Genomic DNA, 20,481 nt, shown 5'->3' on the forward strand with positions numbered 1-20,481 from the left:
TTTAGCTACATTAGTCAGATTTCCGTCTGAAAACCAAATGTGTGTTGAGCATATTACCACAGAAAACTGGTGGTTTGAGGTTTTGCTAGTGTGAATCAACTTCCACATATTATCGTGGAGGATGTCAGAGTCAGAAACAGAAAAAAAAAAAGATTTGGTGTATTTGTGCAAAGAAGAAAGTTAGATTGTTAAGTAGAATAATACATTAGGAACTAAATATGAAATAAATAAATAAAAAATAGAAAAGAATACATTGGAAAGTAGTATTGTAAAAGAAGAAGAAAAAAGTTCACAGTTCAGTGAACAGTGATGCACTTTGTGCATGAAAGGTGCTATACAAATAAACTATTATTATTATCATTGTTATTATTATTATTGTTATTATTATTATTATCATTATTATTATTATTAATAATATTATTATAATAAATAGAGCTGTGCAGTATGTAGTAGGTTACAGGTGTAGTTTAGTTTAGTTTATTTCGTTCTTTGGTTTGACACAGCATCTCATTGTGCAATAGAAATTGCAACTCAACACAACAACAGCAGCTAGACAAGGTCCAAGAATAAAATGACAAAACCAAAATAAGCAAATCAGAGTAAACAAACAAACAAATAAATAAGGTGTGAAATAGACATTTAGACTGAAGAGGTGTAAGATGTAATGTGCTACCGGAGGGAAGAGGGTAGGAAAGCGTCAAACATCACAACTGTAATCTAATAACGTCCCAAACGACGTTTTATTTTGGTAGTCTAGACCGGAAGTCCCGTTTCCATGGCACTGGCTTGATAGGAGTGATTGAGGTGGAGGCAGTGAGCCTGCGACAGAAAAACAAGCGAGGATAGATCGAGCACTACATGGTCAGTGTATGATTTAGAAAGAAAAAATAACAGGGAAACCAGAAGATATGTGGATTTAAACGTTAATATTTTTTTTAGTTTTTTCTCGCGGGCTTAGTTACTTATTGTTTTTTGTCACACGGGTTTCCATTTCGGCGTGTGGAGTGTGTCGCCGTTTGCCCATTCTCACTGGAGTGAACATTAAGGTAAGAAGCCTGTAGCCGAAAATCAACTGTGTTAAGTTGGTGCACTTGGACGGGCGGGATACTTTGCCCCGGTCAAGCTGCTGTTTAAGTGACGTTTTTCCTCGTGTTATCGTCTCTTTAAAAAAAATGTGCCAACAAACAGCGGTAAAAGTTGGCAGAGAAAACGGTCGCTTTCTCGTGTCACTTTCTACATTTGACGCTGGGTCTTTGTCCACTCAGACGCTGTGCTGGAGCTCACAGTCTCTTGCTTGTTCACGATTTAATGTCAAATGGGCGCACTCAACGTGGCTTAAATGTCCCAAACTGTTAGTTTAAATGTGTTCACTCTGCCGTTTTGCAATATTTATACAGAACCACTTCTGAAAGGCCTGTAAGCGCAGCCGAGTGTTGCAATCCACAAGCAGGTCTCTCTGTAGACATCTCTGATTTCTAAGAGTCATTCCCCCCAACATTTATGTGCTTTACTTTCATATTTTAAAAAAGACAAACAAACAAACAAACACAAATTAACATTTATGTTATTAATTAGTGTGCATGTCGTATGTTACTGCCTATATAAAGCGCTTTAGCTCACGCACAATGAACCACATTGGCCAAAACACCATAGATTGGCTACTGGTGCCACATGCAGAGCTTGTCAATGTTTCTAGTGGCTCCTCCTGGTAACTGCACCATTGTATCCATCCCATCATTCCCAGTACATAATAATAATAATAGGATGCACTGGATTTCTTCCTTGTTTGCAGAAGCTGGACTAAATTCATGATTGTTAACCTTTTTTCTTGCTCTGTCAGGTCAGAGATGTGATTCATGTTACTTGAAGGTACAGACGCAGCAGTTTTTTTTTTTTTTGTAGCAGGTGCACACTGATGGCACACCTAGCAGACACACCCTCTGTTAAGGGTGCTATCGAAACACAGACAAGGTTTGCTCGGTATGACAGGTATGTGGACAGAGAGTGCAGTAATAGACTGCCAGGCCTGTATTGCAGAAACTTCTCACCTCATGACATCAATGTAGGTCATAAGTCTGCACACCTCTTCAGAAAGGAAGTTTATAACCTTTCCTCCGTTACATTCATCTGAGAGGTAAATGTGTGAGGGGCTCTGCAGTTTTGTTTTTACAGTTCAAGTGGATTTTTTTTTTTAATTCAGGGCTTTTAGTGTTGGCTTCAGTGCTTTTACTGTGAGCACTTCCTCTGACTCAGCTTGATGTGTTAGATCTGATCGTGAGCTCCATGATCCCTGTTGTGAGGCTGATACAAGAGGTGAAAAAAGAAACAAACAAATCAGCCATGTTTATCGCAAAAATGTGGCAAATCCATCTTCTCTAAGGTGAATATTTTCTGGTTTTCTCAGTCCTTTTTGATATAAGTAGGTTGAATATTTTCTGGCCTTGCAACATGTACTGGCTATTTTCTGATGTTTTATAGACCAAACAGTTCATCAAGAATGTAAGCAATTCATTAATTGATCAAGTAAGCGTTAGCTGCAGTCCCACAGTGTAATACTATATTTATATAGGCTGAGGATGGGTGGGTAGGAAGTTTGTCTGGAGGTCACCTAGGGTTTCCTGATCTTATCCATAGTCAGACTGTATTCTTGCAACCCTGTAGTCGATTAATGATTGAATGATTGTTCAATTTCTTGACAAGAGAGCTAATGGAAAAATAACTCGCTGTTTTCCCTAAAAAAAACACAACACAGAATAAGGTTTGGCTGAATTTATACCATCATATCATTATAAATGGAAAATATTCCTGAACAATATCAACAACAAACTAACATCAAGACATTTTAAAGAACAGACTTGTCTTTGGGGGGGAAATGTGTTTCACTACTTGTTGACCTTTTACATACTAAACAGTTGCTGAGAAATTAATTGACGGTTAGTTGCAGGCCTACTGTCGATGTGCCTCCATTACACAGCTTATAAAAATGTCGCCCTCAGAGGACCGATAGAGGAACATTTTCCAAATGAGTCACAGTGAATTGCCTTCCTTATCCGCACAGAGACTAAAACTAATGGTGCATTCAGGCAGCCCCTTATTAATTAATAAAGAAATTCAAAAGTTAACATGCAGGAAGTTATTCTCCCGCAGCTGGTCAAACAAGCTAAAGTAAGTTTCATGACCATTTACAGTGTTTATTTCAAGGGGGAAAACAGCGCTCCAAGTTAATGATACATGATTGACTGTAACTTCATATTCTGTGTAAGTAATTATTATAAGAAACCTACATGTAATGATTAACAACATATCAAAGCTGATAGAGAGAACAAACAGAGGGAGTATTTGCACCTTGAAGTGACCTTTTTTTATTGGTCCAATTCATGTGTTGTATTTTCCAGTGACTGGCAACCGAAGGAAACACATTCCAAGTAAATAAAATGTGGTCATACGGTAGTTTCCAAGTTTTGCAACTTGACAAGGACCACGTGAATTCACCGTTAAACTGAGCAAAGGATTCTAGGAAAACTGAGGGCTGCAAAGGAGACTCTGCTGGTGATTTGAGGTGACACTGTGGGCTCAGGCTTGGTGTTGTTGTTGTTTGCTGGTCAATGCCAAGCTCGTATTATGAATTCAGCTTTCATAATACCATCCGGTTTAAAGATTGCTCCATTTCCATTTTTAGCTTTGGTTGGTTTAGTTTTGGTTTCACCGATGCCTCTTGTGTAACAAAAAGATTTTCCTCTCTTTCATTAGCTGTCATTTAAAATTACTTCACATACAGATTTGCCATTTGAGTCACATCTTAACAGATGAGATAATAAGCCAAATCCGCTCTTCTTTATATTTGATTGTGCAGTTATGAGCTGACACTAATTACTCAGCAGTCATATGATGCTTAATGGGCCTCAACTGTCCTCGCACACTGTGAGTGATTAAACATCACACAGTGCCCACACAATGTTTTGTTCATCCACTGTTTTCGTAGGAGTTGTTGGAAAAAGATGTTAACAAGAAATGTGTTTTTTCCCCCCGCAATCAAATTGAGTGGGCAATTTACATTATAATATTGTACAAATGAGGAAGCATTGACCAAAGTAACAATTTAAAAATCCAATTTTAATAATGAAATTGGTAGTTTAATAATTTAAGAGGGCAAATAAAATACAAGGCAAAATATCTGCATTGTCTTCTGTCTAAATAGATGTCACTAAATGACAGTATGGTGGTCGAACACCAACAGCTTTTTTTTTTGCATCTTTAGTCCACTGTTTATGTTAACGTATAGGCCTATCACTTTATCATGTGTGGACTTGTTTTTGAACTTTTATGTGGACATCCCATTCAAAGTCACACAACTTTTTTTTTTCTAAACCTACGACAGTGTTTGAGACAAAATAGTTTATGGTTCCTTTGAAGTTTTATGACTTATCCGTCACTTTGACTGTAGCTCCCTGCAGTGCAGCAGGGGAAACAATGAAGGTGTACGAAGATCGTTGTCAAAAAACTGGCATTTTGGCTCAGTGGAAATTCACTTGTTTTGCCTCCCTCAGGAAATCTTTAACTGTGTTGCAGAGGAGAATGAATTAATAAGTACAGGCACAGATGGGCAGTCCAGAGACAAAGTGCTACTCATGAAGAACGTTGTGGTGAGATACAGGCCAGGTCATTGTCATGGTAATCATCTGTAATCTGGGGAAAGGGCAGCCCATTAAACTGACAGTACATACAGTAATGACAATGGACCCCCTTTTCTATGACCCCGTGATCTAGAAAGCGAAAGAGGATTTGTATAAAGCCGAAGATGCACAATGACCACTGATCAATATGTGGTTATGTTGTTGTTGTTGTTTTATGCACAACTGTGTGGCTTTGTAGAATTTGAATGTAATTCCCTGGTGTCAATGATGATGTCCTTCACATCACATTGTTGTTTGAAGGAAATGGTTGAAATGCAGTCATTTTTTCCCCGTGTTGTCATGATTATCAATTGTGGTGTGATTTGAAGGGTGGTGATGTCGGTCTGTTGGTAAAACTCCACTCCTCCATTCACATTCACATAGCAGTATTCCAGCAATTTCTTAATGACTTTTGGGTACATGATGGAGCTTAGATTATAAATTGTAATGGTTTTGATAAATTCCTGATGGTTTTTCTTGAGTGAAATGTGTCAACATCTGCCTGACAGATTGCATTTATCCTTAACAGACAGTTAAGCCGAATGAATTTGACAATGACTACATTAAGGCGTGAAGGCAAATGTTGAGGCATCACTTCAGGAGGATGTAGGCTACGTACTGTTTTTCTGCGCATTTTCACCGTATTCAGATTCTGTGACCTGTGGCAATGCAACGAGCAACGAGTCCCCACTATGCATGCAAATCACCCATGATTTATTTAATTACACTGTTAGATTTTTCGCTGTGAATTTACAATAAATTATTGGATAAATTTTGCATGACTTTCACAATAAGGTTACTGTGAAATATGCTCACAGCAATTTACTGTAATTTCACATCTGTGATATTACAATGCATTGTTGTAAAAGCACAACTGTATACTGTAACTTTACAGCTTCAATGACAAAGCAATTACTGTGATATTACAGTACATTACTGGGGAATTACAACCTTTTGCTGTACATCATTACAACAAGGCCCTGTACTTTTACAGTGTGTACTGTAAATGTAATGCACAAGTTCATAGTAATTTATTGTGAATTTACAATGTATACTGTGGAAGTCATATAAGTAATGCAGACAAAGTTTCAATTTACTGTTAGCCCAATGGCATATTTATTTACAAATAAAACATACATACATACATACAGTAAATGCCAAGATATTCAAGAATTCAAGAAATTCAACAGTTATAAACTTTCCAAAGCCACCTTAAAGGGATAGTTTACCCAAAATTGAAATTTCATAACTCCTCCCCCTCTGTGACCTAAGTGTGACTAAGGGCTGGGAGAAGTTTCAGAGTCCTTTGTGTCTTCTCTGAGTTACAGGGGGTCTCGGCGTAGCAGTGCATGTCCATATAACGGTTGCAAATGGATACCACTTTTCTTCGTAACAAAAAGACATACCAAAAAACATCCAAATACCTCCATGCTGCTCGTATGTAATGTCCGTCTTGTATTGAAGCCCCGAAATGCGAAATTGTCCCCCAAAAAATTAAATAAGTCTATTCGTCAAGCTTGTTTGTAGCGGAAGCTCCTCTTCCTGGTCCGTCAAATTTGGGCGAACCAGGATCTGTCCTCTTCCCAGTTCGTCCAAATTTGACGAACCGGGAAGAGGAGCTTCTAAAAGCTTCCGCTGCAAAACAAGCTTGAAGAATAGACTTGTTTAAGTTTTTTCAGGACAATTTCGCATTTTTGGGGCTTCAATACAAAATGGACATTACATACGAGCAGCATGGAGGTATTTGGATGTTTTTTGGTGTGTCTTTTTGTTACGAAGACAGTTGGTATCCATTTGCAACCGTCATGCTACGCCGAGACCCCCTGTAACTCAGAGAAGCCACGGAGGACTCTAAAACTTCTCCCAGCCCTTAGTCCACATGAGGGTGAGTAGATAATGAGTGAAATTTCAATTTTGGGTGAACTATCCCTTTAAAATACAGAGAAATTGTACAGAAACGTGGAATTCACTACCTAGCTGTGTCACAATAACAGTAAGAGGATAGGAATGAGGCCTACATGGCAAGATACGAGAAGGGAGAGAGCAATGAAGGGATGTCAGAAAGGGGTAGTTTCCTCAAAAGGGTGCTCACATAAGGGTTCATTGTTGTCCACTTCTTGGTCTTTGGTCCACTTCTTCCTCGATGTCCAAGAAGCACCTGTTAACAAGCAAACATAGTTTCAGTTTTAAATAGACTTATGTATTGCAGGCAGCATTTGTCAAGGCATTTTCCCATATCACACCCTAATAGACTTATAATCCAAACTTGTTGGATCTCCTTTGATCATTTGGAAAAACTAACCACATATTGGGATCTAAACGGTTACTTGCATGAAAAACATCAAGATTGCTGATCACTGAATTAGAAACCTATACTATAATATGAATTACAAGATCAAATCTGATCTTTATACAATACCTTTAGTGACTGTCCAGCGACAGGATACTCAAGGTTGAAGATGCAATAGCTGCTGAAGAAAGCAGGGTGGGCCCATCATATGTCCCTCGATGGATATCAGCCATCCAGAGGGCTTCATCATGTCACCTGAAATGAACAGATAAAACATCATGTGTTATGAGCACTTTGAGATCTGTTTCAAATATAAAGTGCTCCACAAATGTTCATTGTGGCCATGTAAATTCCTAGAATCAAAACAAAATACTGAGTTAGAAATGTCAATAAAAGATCCAAGAAACATTACCTTGAATGATCAAGCAGGCGGTGGTGGGATTTCTGCAGTAATTGACGTCCACAGCAGTGGCACAGGGCTGTAACATAGTAACACACGATAGCAGAGATTTAATGTAGAATAAATATTGTTCATTGGTCAGAGGTCAATCATACAAGGTAATAAATTGCGTTAATCACTCATTTTGCATTTTAAATATTTGAATAAAAAATCTTACACTTCATCTTCAAGCATCAAATTCTCCTTTGGCTCTTTGAAGTATGACATTAGGAGCAGCAGGATGCAGGCAGACTGTCAGGGTCCTGGATCACAGCAGGCCAGAACATCGCGGATCTGGGTGACATCGATGTCCCGTCAGTAGGGCTGTGGTGGTAGAAAATTGACATGACCAAGTATAGAGGGGAAAATAAAAAACGTAAAATTAATTTCAACACATATCAGAAAATTATTATGAAGTTTGTTTTTAAATGTTATAGCAGTTCTTTAAGGTATATGTGATCAATACGGCCGAGGGGTCCCACTTTCATTAAAAAAAGCCCAAACCCAACTATATCTGACCAAAATGTTGAGTCATCATCCTTTATAATCTTATCATATGAACACTTTGGTTCAGTAAAAGCATAATGTACAGTACATTATTTACGTATTCAAATTAAAATAGTAAGAGGCTGCATTTGTCTGGTCCAGGCTGTAACGTTAGTAAATAGCAAAGCTAAACGTGAAAAGACAGCTATCACTATTAGCAAATGCAGTGAGAGAACGTTTCGACAATTTCGGGCACTTGCTAAAAAAATATAAACTGTGTCATGCGATAAACGTTCATTTGAAAGTCAATATTTAATATCATATTTAAAATGACATGGGTGTAAATGCATGCAGCTCACCTTCTCCATTCAGTCCAGAAGAGAAAGGGAAAATGGCATCTTTTCAGGTTCAGTTGGTTTCAGTGCCCGTTATGTCATGTGACCAGGGAATATTTGAAAATACAATATTTCACTGTAATAATACGGTTGAATGCTGTAAAATCCTTGCATTTTTTACTGTGTTGCTGTGATATTACAGACATTGTTGTGATATAACAGGAGGTTTTTGATTGCAGTATTTAACTGTAAAATAACAGTTAAATGCTGTAAAATCAAAGGATACTGTATTTTTTACAGGTATTCATTGGGATATTACAGGGGAACTTAATTACAACAAGTTACTGTAAAATAATACTGTTAATTATTGTGAAATCCTGGTAATTTCTAACAGTGTAATATTCACAGAATTAATAATAATAAGAAGAATTAATATTATTTTGACTGTTGTTGTTTTTTAAGTGTAGCATCTCTGGCTCCTGCAGCTGCTGCAAAGCCCCCAGTGGGAAGCAAACACTGTTTTTCCTCACGGCAAAAGGAAAAATGAGTGGGGTAATGAATCTCACAGAGCAATGGCAGAATATGTGGTGAAAACCCTACAGACAGTCAGCATAGACAAGTGTCTGTGGATTAGGTTTAATCGTTAATAATCATTTTGTATAATAATTATCACATTTTTAACTAAAATATGTATTATTTCCTGATCAAATAAACTACCTAATAGACTTGAGGAATTAAAATGGATAAAAAATCAGTAAAATGCTATTGAACCCATTAGCCTCAGCAGCTGTACTTGTACTTTTTGTCAACATGCTAAAATGCGAGTAAGCTGGTGGCCATGGCAAACAGAGCCCGCCTAACATCCACAACTAAACATTTTCATTGAGAGCATGTTAACATGCTGATGTAAGCATTCAGCTCAAAAGCACCACTGTGTCCGAGTACAGCCACGCAGAGCGGGTGGTGCGGCTGCAGACGCCTTCTTTTCTTAAACCTGTTTTTCAAAAACAAAGTTGATATCCAGACATGCCTGTAATATTACACCTTAATTCCTCTGTGCCTTTGCTTCCCTCGTCTTATCAGTAGTTTAGGGTTTCCGTTGCCTGTCCTTTTTTGTTCTGCTCGTTTTGTCCTTTCTCTCCTCCCCATCCTTCATCTCTATCATCACCTCCCTCCTCCGCCACCCGGCTTGAGTGTTCCTAATTCGTGGCCAACAACTGAACCAACAGTCTGTTGGCTTCAGTGTCCCTGTGTTACCACTGGGCACCGGGCCTAATCCTTCTCTGGGACACTGAGGGGGAGACCGTGAAGGGAAGGAGCGAGAGAGAGCGAGAGAGAGTGGAGGAAAGCAAGTAGAGCTGGTTATAATGTATGGTACAGTATCTCAGCATTGCACCCACACACACATGGAGGAGTGGGGGTGGAGGGCTGCAGCCGCAAAATGTATAGTGGAAACACTCAAGTGAAACCTAAGACTTCTTAGCAGGAGAGTGTGAAATTTGGACAAAAGTTCAGGACCTTAGTTGCCTCTGCACACACACACACCCACACACATACGAAGAAACCATTAGAGCTGAAAGATGCTGCACAATCAAAAAAAAGTTAGCTGAAAACAAACAAATTAATTAATAGAAGCGCTATACTACCCAGGATGCAACATTTAACCTCCTGTGTGAAACTGACCTCAGATTTTCAGTTTCTCTATATGTGTGGTAAGTTACACATGTGGGTAATAGAATTGCAGCATTACAAAGCGTTGGGTCTTATGACTGACAGCAGACGCATCCTCACACTAATGTGTAGCGCACACATGGTTTCACAGTGCAGTATAGACGCACTGCTTTGTGAACAGATATAGACCTGACAAAGAGCACTGAGCTGCTGTGATAAATGATGACTGGAGTCAATGCTGCACCCGCTGCCTTTGGAAAAAGACTTCCCTCAGCTTAATTACATGCCTCTGCATCTCTACACCAAACCACCTTCACCTGTGTGTGACCCCATCTTTTTTTATATCACAGACCAAATGTGCTAAACAACAGTGCAGGAAAAGTAAAGATGAGGGAGTAAATCCTCAGTTATGTTTCCTTAAGGCCGTCCACTGCCTTCTCATTAAAATGTGTTAATTAGTTAATAAGCTTACCACTATAAATGAAAGGAGCCGGGGAAAAAAAACACTATACTTAATGTGGATTGCTGATGTTTGGTTGATACTTTGCTTCACTGGGTAAGGTCATTAACAGTGTCAGCTTGATATTGGTGTCTCCCTAGAAAATAATCAGTTTAATTAGAAATGGAAAATAATTGTTTTGTTTAATCCCTCAAAGATATTGCCAATATTAGATGAAGACACACCACTTGTATCATAAAAGTATCTAAGATGTGAAACGGAGAGACGTCTGTTGTTCATACATCATCAGAGTTTCTGTGACTCATGAAAAGAGTAAAGCTGTTGTTGGTGAGTTTGTTCCATCATGTTGTTTTTCTGTGGAGGCTTCGGCAGGCCCTTCATGCTCTAATTAATTTAATTAAGTGGACGTTTTCCCCTTTGGCTGTACTGATGCACAAAACGGCAGCGTGCAGACAAACATTGAGTTATCTCACCCAGAGCACAAGGGCTTTGCTTATCAGTATTTCACAGAATGATCCACGCTCCAAGTTTCCCTCGGAGCCATCGCAGCCCACGTCTCCCACCATTCCTCTGGACGCATGGAAAGCCACGAGTGTTTGAGTAAATATTATGATTTGCATTTGTCGAGTGTTTTTTACTAATAGAGGATGAATCATTCCTCATACTGCTCACTTTTTGTCACGGGCAGACAGACACAATCGCCAGATCTCTTCATCTCTATGACAGCCTTGTCCCTTCAGGTTAATTTGATGTCAGCTTCAACTGAAATGATACATGTGTGAATAGAAAGTTTAAAGGGATAGTTCAACATTTTGGCAAATTGGCCCATTGCCATAATCCCTATAGTTTTAAGAGTAGATTCCTTACCTTTAATTATCGGTGCAAGCTATTTTTAGAACGGCGGAGCAGAGCCGTGAGCTGCTCAGAGCTACGCTACGGAGGCTCATGGGATTTCTTGGTTTTCCTCATAAAACTCATCAAATACACAATCCAACAACTCCAAAACGCTCTGGTGGACAAGTTGTGACCTGCACATTCACCACGCTATGAGATACAGTGTTTCCCCCAGAAAATTTGTTAGTTAAGGTGGTGTCTGACCTGTCGACGGGGGGGGGGGGGGGGGGCGGGGGGGGGGGGGGGGGGCGGCGGCGGCGGCGGCGGCGGCGGCGGCGGCGGCGGCGAATATCGCTACATTTTTTTTTTTTTTTTAAGATGTTAGTTTAGGCGGCAGCTCTTTGTTGTTAAGGCGGCCGCCTTAACAGGAAAGCGCTGCGGGAAACCCTGAGATAATAACAGAACGTTACGAGACGGAGTTGTTTTCGAGGCAAATGCAGAGACTGCTTTGCCGAAAAACTGCCTCGACAGGAACGTGCATCAGCGGTTTTGCATGAATTTACCTTGAAAACAACTCTGTCTCGAAACGTTCCGTTGTTATCTTATAGCGTGTTTTTATCTTTCTATGAAACACAAACACACGGCGCTCAGATGGAGGTTAGATCTTCACATTTTTTATACAAAGCGCAGGCAAACGCGAGCTTTTTTTTTTTCCTCTTTTACCAGTGGCACCGTCCTTACAGGTGAAGCACATGACGTCTGTGTAGTGTACATTGTCGTCTCTTCCTTCACGGGGACTGTGCTGCAATACTGGCACATAGCCTACTGTAAGTCCTCCCGTGTAACTTTTTGCTGCGAGTGGAAGTCCGCACGTGTCGACACGCCCCCCATGAGTTGATGACATGAGCTCCACGCGTCCATGTGGCATCGATCGGTCGTCATATTTGTTCTGGCACAAATTCTCCTGTTCAGTCGACTCATATTGTTTGCAGTTTGTTTACAGCGGCAGCTTTCCACTCTTCTTCTGTCTATCTATTATCGCAAGTCATATGGCGATATCGAACAGTGTGATCGCACATCTCACATTTTGCTGGTTATATGCAGGCCTAATTTCATGCACCACTATTTTAAACTTATCAACTATATTAAGTTGTTGTCTTCAGTAATAGGGGCTTTTGAAGGGAAGTTGTGCAAAGTGTTTTTCAATCTCTTAAACAGTTGTGTAATCAACGTTTTATATCTTCTGTTCCTCTTTTCCTTTTCAGATTGCAGCCTTAAGTGTTGAACATAAATTAGACCAACATTTAAGAATGCTATTGAATCTCAGCCCTGCACGACAGTCTTAATATCCTCTCTCAGATAAACAAATAGAGAGTTAGAAATTAGGAAGTCCTTGTGCATAAGTGAAATGTTTGTATCAGAGACTTTGAATACGGTCAGTGCAGAGGGATATTTTAACAACAGTGTAAAACAGTCGAGCATTTGCAGTTAGTCTGTATCAGGAGACAAAGTTCGAAGAGGTTTGTATAGTGACTTGATGAGGATATGAACTTGTATACGTGACTATCCGGCTTTAAAGTAATGCACAGGATTAGGATCTATATGCAGCCTCTGCAGGTTCTCAGTTTATTTCTTATGACATTCATGTTAGAACACGCTTCCGTGGACTGATGATGGAAACCACTGGAAATATGTTTCTAAATGCTAACCCACAGGATCATTGGGATATCTCTGTGATTTAAGGGAAAAACCCACACGGATCACAGAGAAAAAGAAAGTGACAGCTTCGGCAGGCGTATCAATAGTGCATGCGTTTGCAGGGACATGCATTATGGGAGGGATTATAGAGAAGGAATTTAACACTCGTGAAAACCTGCCGCCACCTCTGCTGCCTCCTCAGCACAGGAGCCAAACGGTGATGAAAGAATTACACAAGTCACAACACAGAGCAGCCGAGTGATGGTAGCAGCCCGCCACATGTCTGAATCACAGATCTGCAGATCTGGTTGTGTTTCTGTCACTTGTCACGGTGATACTTAGGGTTTCTTAACTTGTTCTGCTCTGTTCTTTTAAAATCATATCTCTATTATTAGAATGAAGTCAGTAATCACTGAATAATTTTTCCCGTCTTACAAATATCTTAAGCAACATACCCCAACAATGACATTGTGTTTCAACTTTCTGTCTGAATACCGAGGATTTCCCTTATCTGCAGATATGATTCATTTACAAAGTCTTCAGCTGAAAAGCTCCTTTTAAAAATGTGTCACCTGACTTGAGCCACAGAATGAAGCCACTCATTATCTCCTGACTTGTTTTTGATTCTCCAGTTTCCTTTGAAAACATTTTTTATAAAATAAAAATAAGTGGATAGATATTAATCAACAAACAAAAAGCAAAAGCTCTCTGAACTTCAGTCAGAATCAGTCACACCAACCATCTGGACCACAGTCTGGCTGATCATGCCTGATAATTCAGTGCTCATGAAATCTGGATGAGGACAGATTAATGCTCTGGAAACAACAGTTCAACTTTGATATTTCTGCTCTAAATAGATCTAAATAATTTAAGGCGGACTATGGAGCAAATTCACCAGTTCATGTAATTTTTAACGTGCCAGCTGTAAAGATATGATTTTTTCAGTTATTTGTCCTGAAATGTGCTGCTGTTGTTGCGTGCATGCATGGGAGGTGAGTCAGTTACTGAACTGAGCAATATGATAGGCCTCTTCTAATCCATTTGCGCCCTTCCTCTCTCTCACACACACACTCTCTCACACACACACACACACACGGCTGCAGCTGAAGGAAATCCTGCGTTATTTATGAGATGTATAGTTCCACAGGGTTCTCCTGAGACTTCAAACTGCACACATACACAGTATTTGCCCTGTAGTGTCTTTCTTCCTTAGTCTCTCTCACACACAAACACAGACACACAGACACACACACTCACAGAGTCATACACACTTGCTGCAGGACATCTGTTTACCCTATCTGCTGTTTTTTTGGCTTGGCAGATCCACAGTTGTCTGAGTGTGACCTCTGTCTTCCCCAGCAGTGCGTGGAGAGCTGCCGGCAAACGCTCCCTCAGTGCGGCGCTACGCTGCTGTTTTCATGTGGCAGCGGTTCAGTGGAAGGAGTGATATCATCTGCATGTCAAAGAAGCAGAAATGCCATCCTGTGCTGAGGTCACACTAAATCACCGGCAGCATTCAAGTGTGTCGTAAAATGTCAACCTACCAGATCCTATGGTGCAGAAAACCGTAATAGCTACAGGAAAACTCAGAGAGCGAGGAGAAGTGTCCAAAGAAGCGGTTTAAATGATCAGTCAAAGCACTGCACTGCGTGGAGATAACATCAAATGCAACCTTTTTGGCCCTCAGCTGAGAGATGAAAAAGCAAAGTTGTCTGTATGATTTAGAGGTGTCTTGAGTATTAGTTGTTTTTAACCAGGTGTTTTTTTTTTTTAGCCAGGTGTTACGTGGATTTGCTGTTTAACACCTGAGGCTAAATAAAGCAGCTCAACTACTAACAGGTTACAAGTTGGACTTTATATAGCTATACTCGATATTTATACGATAACAATGTCTCAAATGACAATATGAAAACTCTCCCCCTACAGACAGCTGTTGCCTGAATCTGTAGCTCCTCTCGGTTTTACAGAGATCAATAAGGAGGTTCAGCTGATGCTCTTCACCACCTAACGTTAGCAAATATCTGAGAAACATTTTGTAGTGTGTGGCAGCGAAAGAGCTGAATCGTAAACAAAAAGAAGGTGGACAGAAACATGACTCCATATTGCTCTGTCGCTCACAAATAAGCAACTGTTTGTTAGAAAGTTTGACCTGTCAAATTATCACCTTTCCAGAGCTTTAAATGTTAAAATTACTTCTAATTATTAAAAGACGGTAAATAAAATGCACAAACTCTGTGAACTGTATAGTTTAAAGGAGTAATCCAACATCTTACCTGGCATCTTATTTTCAAAGTGTAGATCAAGTGATTTGAACTTCAGGAGCAGAGAAATAGTCAGGTAGTTTCTTTTTGTTTTTTAACAGATGAAACAAACATAGCGTAACATTTAAAGGATGATCCTTGAGGTGTTGTTGGCTTATTTGTTGCCTTCACACAAAACCAGGCCTTTTCCTGTTTCTGCTGGCAGACTGTCATTGCAGAGGTCAGTGTCTTCTCCAGATTCGACCAACCCCCCTCTTATAATGTGAATGAGTGAAGGCATGCAGCGAGTCCATGCCTTAGTCAGCTGCATTTAAAGGCACGGCTTCCATGGAAGTGACAGGTTCGTGCTTCATTCATACAAGTAAAAGAGATATAGTAGCTTTTACATATGACAGTTCCTTTTTCAATACACTGATCCGGTCCCCCCGGGGGCGCTGACGTCAACACAAGGTTATGTAACATAGGCAAACAAACATAATATGCAAGAAAGTCAAGCCGGATACCAGCAACAACTCTCTGCTCGTGCCTCTCAGGGAGAGTTCCCATGTGTCTCGGAAAACCTGGATAAATTTAGATTGTTTCTTTAGTTGGTCATGGAAAATAACAGCAGTTTATGGAAAATAAACACCATGGATAAATCTTCCTGAAGATGTTTTCTCTTCTCTGAAAATATTTGACATATTCTCACCATTCTTTCCATTTCCTGAAAACAAGACGCATATTCCAGCCAGAGTAAATGTGGGTCTCTCCAGTTTTTTAGTTCGGTTTGCGGAAATATTTTTTGATACAGATTTGTCCACAGGATATTAGTCAATTGATAAATCAATCCATATAATCAAAAAGAAATCAGATATGTATTTATACTGACAAGAAATCCAACTTAGGAAGACCTCACAAAGTCTATGTATGGAGAAAGAGCTGGCAGCTGCAGCAAAGATGCGGCCCGGGTGAACTCGTACGCGTGATTACCGACAGCAGCTCGGTGACATCTGCAGTAAGGCTCACACGACGGCGGTGGTGTGCTGCCACGGTATGTCGGAAATACTCAGCTCCCGTGGAGACGGGAACGAGAGCGGCTCGATAGACTGCAGCTCGGCCCAGTACCATCAGTCAATGACATCCATGATTATAGGTCTGGGCTCCAGAGTCAACAAGTCATCGATGAATCAAGGTAGAACAGACAGATTAATGTCTCTTGGCCACTATTACTCTGTTTTTGTAAAGGCACTTATTCTATGTTTGGTCCACTTTTTTTTTTACACTTTCTAGTCAGACAGATTAACAGATCAGAAACACCTTAGCAGAGACTATTTAAGATGTAATCCTCTCCCTGGAGGTAATTCATTATTTTGTATCCAGAACAAGACTCGAGGCGTTTACTTTTAAGGTCCCGATCCCTACAGTCTTTTGGCACGATGTCGTGATGTTGGACAGCTTTAGTATCCGGTATCTGGTGTGAGAGAAAGGTGAACCTCAAAGAATGAATGAAATGAATGTTTGTCACACGTGTCAGTCAGGTTGAAGATATGTAACTGTGGCATGTCGGCATTGTTATCACCGACACTAGGAAACCATTGACACATTCCAGTTTGTATACTCCACTCTAACCTTTCTCCTGTTGTGGCACTGACTGTAAAAGTTGTCACTGTCGATTCGCTGCAGAGTAAATGATCGAGGGCTGAGGGCTGGTTCAAAACGTTCAACAGGTCTGCATTGTGTTGCACCAGTTTTTCTGCATTTCTCTCGCTACGTACGTCGTCTGTTATTGCTTTTGAGGCCTCAAGGTGTAGCATCTGATCAAAGGGAATAATTCAGGTCCATAGCTGAGACAGAGGAGCAGAAAGAAGACCGGTGGAGCAGAAGGTACAAAGAGATGGTAAAGCCCAAGCTGGGGTAGAGTCAGCAGTGCTTTGTGTTACACAGAGAAGAAGGGGGGGAGGAGGGAGGACTATATTTCATTACTGTGTTGCTGCATCGGCTCGATACAGTACGACTTATTCTCTCAGTTAGTTTTAAGAGGAAGCTGGCATCCCACTGGGTGATTGTGAGCTTATATCCTAGGGTCATTAGTGGCGGTGGTGCTGCAGCCTGCATACTCATCACATATACTGTATGAAGCACACAGTGAATTAACTAGAAGATTGCTAATTGTGCACAGATCACACTGTAGATGCAGCTTGTTTGGTTTCCCTCCCATGTTACCTCATTAAGATGAAGTCTCTGCCTGACATATGCATTGCTCGCAGGAATCCTCCCAGATCTGTGTTAACGTGTACTGTTGTTACTCGAACTGTACAAGCAAGATGTTCGAGAGCGAAATCCCCAAGTCCCTTCCTCAAGCAGAGGATTTTTCCCCCACTAATGCTTTGTTTTCCCGATTTCAGTCTGTGTTTTTATTCTTGAAGATACTGTAAAAAAAAAGATCCACATTGAGGTTTGTGAGTTATCCAAAATAACCAGGGAATTGTTTCTGGAAAGAGGCGTCACCGTTGAGTTTTTTTAAATCATTTTTTAAAAAACTGCTGGGAGCAGCACAAACTAAATTTTATTCCTCTCCTGTATTATGATTGGAGCAGAAATCCCAAACCTGGGAAAACAGAAGCAAAACTTTCTGCATGGCTGGATACCACATCAGTTCTTCTCGCTGAAATGCAGGATCCATCAGTCAGGATGGGTGGGAGCTGACAGGGCTGTGGAAGAGAGCAGGGGTCCGGGGAGGCTCACAGGAGTACAAGACAATTTAAGAAACCAACAGCGCTGCCTCCGCATCCCTGGGTGGGAGTTGTAAACAGCCGCACCATTTCATGAACGGAAGCAAAACAACATTAACTGGCTCACAGATTTACTCCTGTGTGCTCCAGCGGTGGAAGTGAATGTGGCCTAGATTGTGTTGCGATGGAGTTTACACTCCCATGCAGGGAGTAATGAGACTTTATTTGAGCTCCTCTACTGAAGTGTTGGGCCTGTGGTTGAAACTTTGCTCTGACAAACACTCCTCAGCAAAGAACACATGATGTTTCTTCAGCACTGCCCAATTGTTTGGTGATTAAATGTTTGCAGTAGAGATGCAGGTTTTTGCCACCGATACCGATTTGATATCGAAACCAGTAACATTTTGAATAGTACACCCCTTAGGTTAAGAAAGGCTAAGATGTAGTGAGTAAAAATAAATGTAACATTATTGCTCTGCCTCTGACTGTAATCACAACAAAAACAAGAACAGTTATGACTCTTCAGAAATCGACATTTATTATTGTTTTAAATCAACTTAAGGGGGTCAATGGACTGAAAATGAATAAACTCAAGGCAATGTTGGCTAATTATAACTGGCTGATAACTACCGGTACAGATAATTATCAGCCAATACCGGGCCGATGATTGTCTGTACCGAGAGTTTCCGTTCTCCCTAGTTTGCAGTTGAGGAAGTTGTAGTTAATAGAAAACAGTCATCTGATTAATTCAGTTCAATATGATGGAGGTGTGTTTTAAGGTTTGTCTAACCTTGGAGTTTTGTGTGTTGCTTTCTACTACCAACAGTAAGGACTTCGGTGTTTTAGAGGTTTGTTGCAGTGTAAATCATAGATATTGTTCTACAAGTGGTTGAAACAGAAGATAAAAATGTATTGAAGTAAATGAACCAGCCACTGACTTTAACTTCACTAAAGTCTGTCAGTTGTTTAAAATTACACATCAATGTGGTCAAAGAGCTGAAAGTCTTCAGCTATAAGAAAAAATCTGACAAAGCTTTAATAGCAAAGTTTGGTGACAGATTTCAAAACCCTGAGTTAGAGAAAAGTATTGAAGTGTTACTGTAACACACTCAGCCACACGGATCTCTTAGCAAAGAGACATAATTAGCGCCGTGTTTGTTTGTTTATATTGTGACTAATTATCTTCTTCTGATTGAATGTGACTTCATGTAATTTAGTCTCCTTTACAAAAACAGACTAAACGAAGACCAAATTATATTGAGACAATAATTGGCTTGTTTTCAATGCAGAGTGTCATGGCCACCACGGCTCTAATCAGATTCAAAGTGGTTTGGACAGCTGCAGAGTGGTACTTTGTGCATCGCTCTATCCCCCCCCCCCCCCCCCCCCAGAAACAGTTTAATTTTCCAAAATGGTTACCATGACAACCTGACAAAGAAAAATTAGGATATTACACCAACACAGACTCATAACTCCTCAGCAGGCAGCACTCAATACATTTCCATCCAGTGTATCTTCTTACTGCTGAGTGCTCCTCTCAGATTAACTCTGGTTTGCTAATTGACTATGTCCAGCGCTCTAAGGAGAATCTATCTCATAAATGTGCGGTTTGTTTGGCCTCGGGGCGTTTTTGTCTATACGAATTCACAAGCTGCACAGATTCAATAAAGTTACGTTTTCCAGGCCAGTAATACTCTGCTGTGTGGAAATGTTTCTCGCCTCTAGTCTCAAAGTGTGCACAGAGCATCGCTTGTTCTCTCCCAGCTAACTGTTCTCCTCCATATTTTGACAGCACATAGATTTTCAGAGTTTGTTTAGAGAAGAAAATGCCACACCAGCTAATCCCGCTAATGCAGTCCAGGTATAAAAATAACATTTGTCCACAAGGGTGTTTTTAGGCAGTGTTTGCAAAGATCTCTGCCCACACCTGAACAACAGAACAAATCTCTTACATCTTTTCTGTCCTTTTTAGGTCAGCAAAAACTCTTGCAGCTTTTTACATGGGGAGTAGAACATCCACAGCCCAGTGCTTGGTTAATGTTCGATCAAAGACGTCAGACAAAATCAACGCAGCCAATCAATTCTCAACACTACATCCAGGTTGCTTGTTTCTGAGGCTTTTTATATCTAAAAACCTTTGTCATATCCAACAATCAGCAATAACAGTAAAACAGGTGACTGGTTTTAATGTTGTGGCCGATATTGCATATTTTGCTTTAGACAAACGTCATCAAAGGCGGAACAAGCCGTTGATACAGATCTGAGCCAGTTCCTCCTGTACCAGGGCCAGACCAGACCAGACCCTGAGGTTAAGATGTGTTTCTTGTATTTCTGTGACATTGCAACTATACTACTAAATTAAAATGGCACAATGTAATTTCTGAAAATTGACTATTAATTACCAAAACGTTTATCAGCAATACAATTAAAATGGTGGAAAATGTTGAAGGGATGGTTAAACATTTTGGCAAATTGGCCCATTGCATTCAGTTTGTTACCTTTATTTGTCGGTGCAAGCTATTTTTAGAACAGCGGAGCAGAGCTGCTCAGAGCTACGCTACGGAGGCTTATGGGATTTCTTGGTTTCCCTCATCAAACTCTTCAAATACACAATCCAACAACT

At 40.3% G+C, this 20,481-nt stretch overlaps 1 protein-coding gene across 2 annotated transcripts in view; it reads left to right on the plus strand.

The window, feature by feature from the left end:
- The first annotated feature begins 791 nt into the window (after positions 1-791).
- nck2a (NCK adaptor protein 2a) overlaps positions 792-20,481 on the plus strand; it is a 41,679-nt gene continuing 21,989 nt past the window's right edge. Inside the window, exon 1 of one of the 2 annotated variants that reach the window (XM_085765240.1) lies at positions 792-1,046. The gene's annotated coding sequence lies outside the window, so the exon portion shown is untranslated. The remainder of the gene's footprint in view (positions 1,047-20,481) is intronic. The other variant, XM_085765241.1, reaches the window with a different exon arrangement.

The sequence above is a fragment of the Trachurus japonicus genome, chromosome 21 (genome assembly GCF_045865225.1).
Source record: "Trachurus japonicus isolate A0001 chromosome 21, Traja_1.0".
In the NCBI taxonomy this organism is placed as follows: domain Eukaryota; kingdom Metazoa; phylum Chordata; class Actinopteri; order Carangiformes; family Carangidae; genus Trachurus; species Trachurus japonicus.